This window comes from Nanorana parkeri, unplaced genomic scaffold (genome assembly GCF_000935625.1).
Source record: "Nanorana parkeri isolate BGI_ZX_2015 unplaced genomic scaffold, ASM93562v1 scaffold801, whole genome shotgun sequence".
Lineage (NCBI taxonomy): Eukaryota > Metazoa > Chordata > Amphibia > Anura > Dicroglossidae > Nanorana > Nanorana parkeri.
In genome coordinates, this window is record NW_017307069.1 from 606972 (window position 1) to 619669 (window position 12698).

Sequence of the window (12698 nt, forward strand, 5' to 3'; positions counted from 1 at the left end):
GCAATGACAACACCACCACCAGTGGCAAGTCCAAATTTGGACAAAGTTGCCCAGGTTGGTCATAGTGAACAGATAACCTCAAATTTAGGAAACACAGGTGCTGAATACCAGCACACACTATCATATAGGCTAGCAAACAGTTTAGGTTTTTACATCTTGCCTAAAATCGTATTTCTTAATGCCACATCCACTGAAATACAACATCTTTCTATGTAGCAATACATTTTTATTCAAAGAAGAAATTGTGGTTAGTCAATGACAACGAAATATTGTTGGTTGGCTGGTTGAATATACAGTATATAGATGCCAGATGCATCGTGCATCTCTGTACAGTGCTACTTTATGTCACAAATACCTGACCCTATGGTCCCTAATGCTTTACCTTAAACTTCCACATTTGCTCCCTAACTCTGACCTTCAGTCATTTACAGACACTAAACGGACCCTGCTTGCCTTTTGTGTAAGGGGCAACAGCCCTGTGCCGTCCCTTTGTATGAATGAATGAGAACGAAAAAGAATTACTGAGAGGTAATAGAGAACACCGGATAACAGTAAATGCTGTGTGACCATGATGAATGATGATCACAATGACATTATGGTACTGAGTGGAAGCACAGCAGCCCCTGATGAACTGAGACTTATGATAGCAATAAGAAGCAGTGAAAGAAAGTGTCCAGCACCAGTACACTCAGAAAGTGCTCTTGTAATGCCTTTAGATAGGGATTGTGTCTAGACAAGTCCACCTGAATGACCTCAAAAAGATGAATCCTGAATTCTGGTTCAGATGAATGAATTTTCTCACAGATAACCTCATAATGCATAAGTCAATATAGCACCATGAATACCCACTATCTTTCCCCCCCCCCCCCTCCTTCCCAAAATCTGTATATTTTTATATTCCCCAACTACATGCTCAGTGCTGGGGATATCTTAATAAATGTTGTCTCTTTGATAGCCACAAACAGACATTTTGTACAACTGGTGGCTTTAAATCCCGACTGCCACTGACAGCATCGTTCTCCATGAATGACAGAGGACCAATCAGATCATGCCATTACTATGGGGTTCATTTATAATAGTTCCACCTGCCATTGTCAGGATCCAGAGCACCCCCAGGTGGTGCTGGAGCCAGGTCCTGCAGTTCCTGTGCTCGCCTGGGGGTGTGCCCCAGCTGTGACTGATCATACCATCACCTGGTGCTTCCTGGGAGGGTATTTAGGCCCTACCTGCAGTCAGGAAGCTGGCTCAGTATTGCGTCGTCTGCACTTGACTGATTCCCATAAACCTGAACCCTGCGTCCTGAACCCTGCGTCCTGAACCCTGCTTCCTGAACCCTGCTTCCTGAACCCTGCTTCCTATCTGCCGACCTGTCACCGACCCGGCTTGTTACCCGACCACTCTCTTGGATGCTGTTCCTGAACCGTGCTGCTGCCCTCCTGTTAACGACCCGGCTTGTACCTGACCACTCTTCTTTTATCCTGAGGCCTGCCATATATCTGCAGGCCTGTTACCCCTCCTTGTTGCTTCCCCCTGGCTGTAGGTGTGTGTTTGTCCCAACGGTGGCTTTATTACTTCACTGCTAAACCTGTGGGGGGTTGAGGGGGTTTGTAGTTTTGTTGTTGTGTAGCAAATAAACTGTGTGCATAGAACCCTATCCTGTGTGGGCATATTAATTTGGTCAACCTGCGTGGGTACCTGCATGTGGTGTGAGGACGCCTGTGCATGGTACCCTGACAGCCATAGAGCCGTGTGGATGCTGTTTGAGTGGCACTAGTGCCCCTAGCTGGCGCTGACGAGTATCTCAACGTTTATGAATGAACCCCTATGTCATCTATGACATACAGTGACCACATGCAGTCTGGAGGCTTTACTAACAAAAGAAGCCTATTGGTGGCAGTTTGCATCTTTTTAATACTCTTGCCAGACAAAATAATTAGAAAAATATAGTTAAAAAATAGAACAAAATGTGCATTAGTCAGCCTAGAATAAAAGCAGGGTTTTTTTTTAAAGCAGCATACCAAAAGAAAGCCTTAAAAATATATACAGTATATACATTATTGAAGTGTGTACATTTGTCAGTTATTGACAACTTAACCAATGCTTGCTAACACTGCTAAATTTGGCTTGGGCATCTAGCCATACATGACCTCTGGTAATGATAGTGGTTAAAGGATTTGGCTTCCTTTCTGACAGCATAATAAAAAGCATGCGATTTATAGCAAAAAAAAATGCAGATAGGCTTTAAAGGATGACCAAGGTCATCGGTAACAAGGACAAATATACTGAAGGCATATACCTATAACGTTGCTTTAAGTCATCACCTGACATTGTTCTGTAGTAAAGGAGAACGTAAAAAAAAAAAACATTATGAACACGATGTTTGAAATTGGCACATCCAAGCCCATTACTGAATTGCTGTCCTTGTTGGCAAGGTTGCTGCAACAGGTGCCAGGTACGCTGTGCTGACATTTTCTACTTCTGTATAGTTGTATAGTTGGCTTTTTTTATATTGAGACTTCAGCTGCATCTCATCAGATCTGAAGTCTGTAAAAGATAAAAAGCCTCCAATATCTTTCATATCTAGTGGTCTGTAATAAGCATGGAGCAAAGAAACATGCTGGGTCTCACAAACAAAAGCCAAGCTATTTGTGTAATGAGTCATGTCACTCACAGGACCACTGCCTTTTTTTCCTTCATCTCCTCCTTGCAGACCTCAAGATGATCAACCTATTTTTAGCAGCCTCCAGGCAAAAAAAAAAAATGTTCTCACTATTGAATCCTTTGCTCGGCTAAAGCGTTCAAATTGTCCAGTAACCTTTGTTGTGTTGAAATGAGAATATGAAAGTGGGTCATTTAAAGTTCACTGTGTTGTCACACTACTAAGCAGAATAAAGCATTACAGGTATCCACGGTTCACTAAACTGTTTAATAGCGGGTCGATGTATCAGTCCCGCCTTGAACCTGCTCTTACAGAGAGGTCTTGGAGCGGGCTTAAAAGTTGACCTGCCATTTAATATTTTTCTGAAGAATGAACAGCAGTAATACTTTTACTGGATTTAATCTGGCGTGCAACCATCCTTTAGAACACCCTAAAGGGGAATTCTAGCTTACACCATGTGGTGTCAAAAGTATTACCTCAAAATGAAACACATGATTTTCTAAAACTACGAAAGTCACACACAACCAGCAGACTGATCTGCTGGGCTTGTATGAGATCATCTCATGATTATTGTGGCTTTTTGCTACTAAACTTTGGGGAATTAACAAAAAGCCATTTTGCTCTGCTTCAATTGTCTGCTCACTCAAGTATTAGAAAATACAAATTACTGGAAGAAAGCTCAATAACATCCAGTGAGATATAAAAAAAATCTAATTTTGAAAGACTGTGCACATTTTCCTTTAAAAGCAAACTTCACTTTTGTATAATTATAATTTGTTATCTACTGCCGGCATGGCCCCAAAGTTTTATACTCACCTGTCCACACTCCTGAGATCCACGCTGTATGACTTGCCACTCTCCGTTCTGATGCATATGCACACAGAAAATCCCATTTACTCTTGCACTCCATAGGAATGAATAAGATGGACAGAAGAAGTGGGCCACCGGCTAGACAGTTTGCAGTGGTTGATGTGCCACTCCCTATGGGCTGCACATAGTGGATCTCACAGGAGTGTGGGCAGGCAAGTATAAAACTTTGGGGGATGCTGAAGGGCTACCATAAGGGTAACTATATAAAAGTATAGTTATGCTTTAAATCATCTACATATTAACAGGGTTATTCACAAAAAAGTGAAGAGTTTGGAGAAGGCAGGAGAAGTGAACAATCTAAGACAACATAGCTCACCTGGAGAATTTTTCTAAATTCAGCACTTTTGTCCTAGACACTTCTCCTGCCTTCCCCAAACTCTTCACTCTTTTGTGAATAACACTGTAAGTGTATAGAACATCACCAAAAGTAATATATTTTTTTTGTATTCTTTCATGTAGCCAGTCTTTGGTTCTTTGACAGAACTTCTGTCGGTGTCATACATGCTACAAAGATGCTTCAGTCGGAGAAAAACAACAAGTACAACACCATTGCTTAGTGTCTGCAATTATTTTTCTACACGTCACAACCCCATCTCATGAAAATAGCTTAAAGCTCATGTGCATGTTTAACCACCTGCCATATACACCCTCAGTCCTTGAAACATGACGCTGTCAGAAGTAAGGTATATGAAGCTGGATTTATGTAAAACTGACTATGGAAGACATCTTTCTACAGTAAAACTCTTCTTTGTTGAACAGCCATCAGAGACACTACCATTGTAAGACTGACCTGAAATTTCAACATACAGTATGTATAGAAAATTAAATTATTAAATTCAGTATAAAGTAGGATAACACATATTAAAATGTAAAATAATTAAAATATTGTAATGAACATACACAGGCTGGAATGAGAGTATTTATATTTACTTGGGAGTCCATTTTAAAGACCCCGGTCACACCTAGGCATCATAACACGTGTGCTATGATCCATTAAAACACATTACTTGGCATCCTATTGTTTTCAATGGGTCTGGTGAACATACGGTATATGTTGATGTGCCTTAAGGGACACATAGCAGTCCATGGTAACACATAACAACACATAATACATACATTTTCATGCACTGCAAATGGATTATAACAGGGACCCAACCCTAGCAACAGGCCATGCGTTCTTGGGCTAGCTACATTTGTAAATAGAAGGCTCCTAGTTGCTGAGTGTATAAACAAATGGAAACACCTGTGGGTAGTGGATAGGTGTGAAGGCAGCCTAAAGCAAGACTTTCTTTTTTATGGATATTATAAATCTAGAAAGAGAGGTCATCAACTTTAAAAAATGTGTTACCATACCAATGGTGCATTTACCATTATTCCATTTTGTTTGTAAAGCCTCTTATTCATTCGTTGTAGCTTTTTTTTTAATGCAGCGGTGTCTAAATGAGTCTTTAGAAGAGCAGTGTTTGCATTCCTAACATAATGCTCTCTCATATTGCTCCGACAATGGAAGAAAACATTAGTATTTCTCATTGGGTACAGAAGATTAAAAACAAGAAAAAAAGACAAATTTCTTGGAGCTTGTTGGAGTTAAAGCCTCACTGCAGGTTGGCTGCCCGCAGTCCTGTGGCCCTCTTCTGCAGCCCCCCTCCACATAAAATAGTATACATACCTTTATCGTCTGTCCAGTCTCATGACACAAGGGGTCCTCTTCTTTCCTACCCCGGTGGAAGGCGGTCATAAACATTAAAGAGAATGGCACTCACATAATGAGTTCTTGGCAGCATTTTCCTGTGGGCCCCAGCAGGTGTGATGAGGTACCCCCAGGGAGCATGTCAATGGTGTCCTGGGCTTAAAAGAAGTGGGCTGATTGGTGCTGGGCATCATTCAACACAGAATCAACAATCCTGAAGGCAGCAGTTAGTCTGCGGGGGACAACATCAAGATATATGTACTACAGCCAGGGCTTTTTTTTTTACTTTAAAAACCTGGGCAGTAATTTTTTTATTTAACTTAAAGTGCATCTAAATTTAAAACCAACACATGTCATATATTACAGCTTACCAATGCATATATGTGGAAATAAGGAAAAACGCCTCAAAATATAAACTAATGCAGCCACCATATTTAAAGATTGGTAAGCTGCTATATATTGAATGTTTGTTTTTGGGTTTAGACATGCTTTAGCTGAAACAGTGTTCATTTGTCATAAGGGCAAGGTGAAGTCTGCCATGAGCAACCTCTCCCTGTAAAAAATTCTGGTTGCCTGGCTGTCATGCTAATGTTTTGGCTTCAATACGTTCTAAGCCACTGATAGAAGAAGTATAGAGAAAAAGAATGAATTGTTCTGTTGCTTTAACTTGTTGTATGTTTGCCATGGGTCAGCAACTTTGAAATATTGAAATCAGACACAGTTGGGACTTGTAGCTTCTACATTCACAGGTCCTGCCTGTCAAATAATTTCTGAATGTATGATGTGGCCATGCACATGCCATTTTCAAAAAAGAGAAGCAGCCTGCTGGGAGAAGAAAGCAGTGATTCAGATAAGTGTGTGTGTGTGTGGGGTGGGGTGCGGTATGGGGGTGGTGGTGGGTTGTCAATGTGAACATGTTTCACGTTACACTGTGAATATCTGTAACATGAAAAATGATCTGAAAGGTAAACCTGCCTTTAAGAAGAAAAAGCATAAAGAAACAAATTCACAGCAAAAGGAACTGTAACTGAGGACAACCAATAGGGGTTTGTGAGGACACTTTGGCAACCAGACAGTCCCTACAGCTCTTCTTGAGAACTCAGTATAAATACAAGAAAGAGTCAATCAAGTGACTGCATCAAATTAACTCACTGTTTAATGGTTCCCTGGGGCCTAGTTTAGGAGCCACAATATTACAGAGGTATACTGCTACAGGGAACTACAGCGGTAGAAAACCTTAATAAGGGTGATTGTGTATCATCCAAATGTAGTAATATCAGATTACACAAGTGTCATTAAGGTGTCATTCAACTGGCTGGTTGCGTTTTAAAGGAAATCCCTGTCACACTGTATTTAAAACAAAATCATGGGCACCTTTTCTTTCTTAACTGTGTCTCAAAAAGAGGAATAATGTGCCGTAATACATGGCAACCAATCAGACACCAGCTCTCAACAGATTACAGTGGGCTCAATGCAGATATATGCCTACTCCAACTGGTATTTGCTTTTGGGTATTAAGTTTTTAATTTGTATGTGCTTAAAGCATAAATAAAGCTTCTCACTCACATAAAATGTTGCTTAGCATACATATAGTCATTTAAAGAAGTCAGGAAAAAAAATCAAATCTTAACCCTTGTAGTGGGACTACCCCCGCACTGCAAGGGTTAAGTGTTTGTTTCGTCCAGGGAGATCAAATAAAAGTTATACTCACCCAAACCATGAACCCGGCTGGCTCTTAGACTGGTTACCCCCCTTGCAGAGTGGGGGTAGCCACATTGCAAGGGTTAAGATTTCTTTTGCCCAGAGTTCTCCTTTAAAACTTTAGAAGGATAACATATGCCTGATATATCTATATTGGTAAATGCGTATCTAAGCAACTTGCAGCAAAAGCAATCACGAGCCACATTGGGTCTAATGTCACTGCAGCCATTTGACAAATGTAACAATCTACAGTATATAAGCTCAATATGATCTTTGTTATTTCGCTAGCCACAAATACTGGCAGCCTAGACGTTATAGCAAAATATTTTTTCAGCCCAGCATGCTGATATTGCTGTTTATCATATCTGGACCTTACGAATAAATATGTCTAAATAACCCATTTAGGTTTAATCAGTCAAACAACACAAACAGCAAAAAGAAGCTCAAGTCCAGTGACTTGTAGTAGTTTAGGATTACCAATACTGTCAGAAATCATTAGCTGAAGTTTATTCTGATTCTATTTTGTCTTCTCTTTTCCATTTCTATTAAATACCTTATTTGAGACCCAGTGATGTCATCACCGGGTCCCGGTTTCTCTATGTATTGCTGGCAAATCATGGCTGGTGGGAAGGGCTGGCAGGGTGCTACACATAGCTTCCTGAAAACATCACACCGTCCTGAGTCAGTATTACTCTCAAGAGTCCTTAATCCTAATGTGAGCAATGGGACGGCTCTTGGGTTGACCTATAAAAAGATCAGAATGCTTGATGGGTGTGTGTCAGTCTGCCGGAATGGCAAACTCAATTTACATGCAGACCAGCTTGGTAACTCCCTTATTTGATGCTGAGCCTCCATAAATGAAAGCACTGAAATCCAATGAATCAAAGGAGGTGGCCAGGGACAGTAAGGCTGGGGAGGATAGAGTTAGATGATTCTGGATGTCCTCCAGCCAGGAAATGAGGTGGGCTCTATCTGGCTTGCTGTAGCTTCTAATGCACATTGTGAGAAGTTCACAGTCTGCAGTGATATCATAGTACACAATTCCAGTGCAGGAGAGGAGCCAGTACAACTATGCAAGACTGAAGGAAAGGCCAGAATTCAGCTTTAAAGATGAGGTCTTATTGTTTGATAAGAACTATTGCATTTTGCATGTTATCAATTCTTTTTTTTACTGTTTTACTGAATGGCATTTAGTTAGAAAAAGAGAAAGGTGCTAAGAACAGTTTCCTAGAACAGTTTCATCGCTCTAGCCAAAACTAAAAACATAAAGTTTTGGCTTTAGATACATTTTTCCTTCCCCTTTCCTACTTTCCAAGTTTCCCTTTCCTCAGTGCTCATACACAAAGCCTAGGGGATGTTGTGTAACACTGAAGCATTTGCTATTTGGGACCAAATAATTTTTCAATGTCCCTAGTTCTAGGGTTTTCACTGCCCATCAATTCAGGAGACTAACATTTATTTACTACCAGCACTACACTAATTATAATAAAATGCATGCAGCAGCTTAATAAATCATTCATAGTGTGCATAAGAGCTGCCATGATAATTAATATATTAAACATTCATGCAATTGTACAAATACATTGACAGCAGAACTACCATACATTCTCTCACAATTTACCTAGGCAAAAATCAGTTCACCATTTCATAATATCTGTCCTAAAGATATTCCAGCTACATTTTATAGGGACCCATGTAATATACAGATGATATAAGACAATTCAAATATTTCACATGTACTGACCATAAATATGTCAAATATTGGGAGATTAATGCTTAAGCTTTTAATTCTAGCATCCACATTATAATGTAGTTATGGCTCAGATCTGCAGAAGGAGCTGGGTAATGGAGAGTTAGTACAGGAATGCTGAAGAACATTGCATTAGCTAAAACTGATGTATGTAGATGGAAAAAGGAATGCAGACTGATTTCTATGCAAGAAATGACTTGCCAAATGGGACTCTACTTACTATATAGGCTTCAAATATGGTTCTGCTCAGTTGTCTGCACTTGCCGCTTCTGCTTTCTATACTGGATATAGTTTACTGTCTCCTCTAATTTGTATACTGTCCCCAAATAAGGCTCTGCTTTATTGGGTTCTGTAATGTGTGTGCTGTCTCCAAAAGAGGCTCTGCTTTACTGGGTTCTGTAATGTCTATATGGTCTCCAAATGGGACTCTGATTTATTGGGTTCTGTGATTTGTATACTGTTTCAATAAGAGGCTCTGTTTTATCAGGTTCTGTCATTTGTATACTGTCTCCAAATGAGAATCTGCTTTACTGGGGTCTGTAATTTGCATATTCTTTGCAGATGAGGCTCTACTTTTTTGGGTTCTGTATTTGTATACTGTTTCCAAATAAGATTCTGCTTTATTGTCTCTGCATCTCTATATGGTCTTTCAATGAGGCTTTGTTGTATTGTCTCTTTGAGTTTCTATACTGTCTCTTAATGAGGATCTGCTTTTATTTCCTGCTGACTGAAGCGTTTTCAACCATATTTAAATTTCACTGATTTTTTAACACATAGGTACAGCTCTTTTTGAAACAGTAACTAAAACCATATTTTGTTACACCTTGTAGCAGGGAGGGAAGACAATGTTCCATGCTCATAGTAGCCTATCATAATTTTGTGTTAGCACACTTTTATCTAAACATTTCCATACATTCCAGCGTCCCCAATATTTGAAAAAAACTGCAAATTGTTTTCAATATAAGCTTCTATTACATGGCATACCTGAAGGCTTTATGCAGCCTTTCCCAAGCCCCCCCCCACCCCATCATATCTAGATGGCAGGATATGCTGGATGTTGGAAGCATGCCCCAGCGCTACAAGAACAAGCACTCTGGCTCATTCAAAACCTATGCAAGCAGCAGCTGAGCTCAGTGTTGTGCGATAGAGTGCAAGAAAGATACTGTTTCTTGCCTTGCTGCACTCCTTACCGAAAGTCCCTTGTAATGGGGGTGTACCCGCAACAACTGCGGATGGTCCCTCAAATATCAGCAAAAGGTAGAAATGTCACTAGCATGCCAGAACCCTTTTAGGATAGCAGAATGTTCATTTATTTGAAGTTCCTTGTCATATAAACAAAAGCTGTCAGGGCCGCGCATGGTCCCTTCATCAGGCTTATCATTGAAAGAATGTGCAAGAAAGCTTGCTGTGCGCATGTGCAGGTTTTAAGCAAGCCAGAGCGCTTGTTCCTGCAGTGCTGGGGGCATGCTTCCAACAGGAAGGAGGGAGGTTGTAGCCTATCTAGGAGTTTTTTTGACAGGCTTGGGCCTACAGATATGCCATATAGCAATATGGCATGCCTGGCCACATTATCATTGGGGGCTTGAGTTAGTCAAGCTGGACAAAAGCATACTTGCCCTTTAAATAATATATTTAAACAAAACAGACATTTCTTTGCAGTCTTCTTCTGTATAAAACATCTATCACCAAGTATTTTTGCAGGATGTAAAGAAAGTCCAATACAAGAGAACTTCAAATGTAATGTGACACTGTCTCCTAAGTAATGGGAAGGGCTATGGATGAGCCACGAACTGGAAATGATGGATGCTGCTCACTTGAACTGTAATTAAATCTCCTTTCACAAAGAAGTACGGCAATGTGTGTTCAGATGAAAAAAATGCTGCATCATGGAAATAGAAAAGGCTGATTGAAAGAATGACGGGAGGGGTGTAAAGGAGTCTCATGGCCAAAAGGATTTGTCTAGGAGTGCTATGCAGAACCAACTGCTTTGATTAAAAAGGTGACTTCAAGAACAAACATTTTTTATCTGTCATGGTAGTTATACACTTGGAAACTTAGCAACTAAAACTATTGACAGCAACTACAAGTACCCGTATAATAAGTTACTTCAATAGGAAATAAATTTCACAGTGAGAGGGTAAAATGCACTAAAAAGCAAAATTAGCAGCCCACTGCAAGCTGGGGCAGAGTTGCCACTGCTGCATCAGACCTGTCATAGATGTGACAGAGTTGTCAATGCTGTGACAGAGCCATCATCGCTGGGGCAGAGCTGTCATCACTGGGGCAGAGCTGTCATCACTGGGGCAGAGCTGTCATCACTGGGGCAGAGCTATTATCACTGAGGAAGAACTGTCATCGCTGGGGCAGAGCTGTCATCGCTGGGGCAGAGCTGTCATCGCTGGGGCAGAGCTGTCATCGCTGGGGCAGAGCTGTCATCACTGGGGCAAAGCTGTTATTGCTGAGTCAGAACTGTTATCGCTGGGCAAGAGCTGTCATCACTGGGGTAGAGCCCCTCTGTGTTTGGTCTGCTCCAGCAATGACAGCTCGGACCTCTCCCTTGCTGCACTGCAGCCGTTGCTGGCATCTTTGCAGAAACTACTAGACCGAAATGAATGGACATTATCAACAGAGTTAACTATGTAGCGCTGACTAGATATACACCTAAAATCTGCCGGACTGAAGTAAACCTGTGCTTTGCCTATGCAGGGCAACAGTCCACTTTTAAGTTGAGCCCTGCAAAAGCTTACATTTACCTTCAGTGCACTCTCCCACTGCACTGTTCACTGTGCCAAGTGAGGAGAAGTAGCCCAATGTGCTTATCCTAGTCAGGGCTTACAAAGGTCTAATGACCCTCTCTCAGCCCCACAAGACAGCGCTAGGGACCTGATTTGCTTACTGCCAAGCACCAGCGCTGTAATGTGGGGGAAAGTGGAATAAGTCACATGTTCCCTAAATACCCAAAAGTACTGGATATTGGGTATCTTTGCTCCCAGCAAACAAAGCAGCAAGCAAAAGGAAAGAGGGTGGTGGGGATGTGATGGAAAATTAGTATAAGCTGCCATACAAGCAAACTCGTTTCCTTGCATAACAAAAACACCTACAATATGTTAAAAGGTAGCAAAATTGATTGTAACCCCCTGCCCCCCCAATATATGTACTCAACTGTAGTTAACAGAATTGCGTATGATCACTTATAGCATAAAATAAACTAATGCAAATTTTAGTAAAAGATTAATTACAACCCATAGCCAATAGTAGTATTATACAGTAAGGCAAAACAACAAGTCGAAATAGAGTAAGTTATAGCAATTTGAAAAAATGTGTGTTTTATGGACCAGAAGAACATACAAAAAACGAAATTATGCCTTTGCATTTTGGCAAAAAACAAGCTCTTAAATTTGTCTAACTACTTAACGCAGACTTTCAGTGCCCAGGTTTACTTTAGCTCCCTGCAATCCCCCCCTTCCCAAAAAAGGGGGGGGGGGGGGGGAGGTTGCAGGAAACTAAAGTGGACCAGGGCACTGAAGGTCTGCTTTACGTAGTTAGACAATTGTTTTTTGTTTACTTTTTGAAATATTTTTGGGCTGGGCTGGATCTCACAAGAACAACATTTCCTGCTCCTACAGTCTCCTGGGTTATCCCTTTTATATGTCCCAGGAAGGAGCAGGGGTAGGAGCAGAGACACAGAGCAGCTGGAGGGCAAACCTGGATGTGCATCATCAGGGCAAGGCTCCGGAACCTAGAAGAGACAGCTGACTCCCAAAGCCATCACAGAAGAACATGGTGGCTTGGGACCCGGGCTATGGCAGTGGATTAGCAGGTCACAGAAAAAAAAGATGGATTTGCTGGGCCAGTGAGCACGGTGTGAAGAAAAAAACTGTATTTGTTGTCCATAAGAACTATATTTTTCTTTTAACTTTCCAGATCTGGTTAACAAATAAAAACAGTGATTAAAATGATTGCTATGGGCAGTGCAAATAATTCCTCCTTAGGATATTTGAGACTGACTATTTCCAGAAATATAGCGT

General features: G+C 41.0%; 1 protein-coding gene across 1 annotated transcript in view; it reads right to left on the reverse strand.

The window, feature by feature from the left end:
* HS6ST2 (heparan sulfate 6-O-sulfotransferase 2) overlaps positions 1-12698 on the reverse strand; it is a 294371-nt gene that overhangs the window by 137688 nt on the left and 143985 nt on the right. The gene's annotated exons all lie outside the window — the stretch shown is intronic.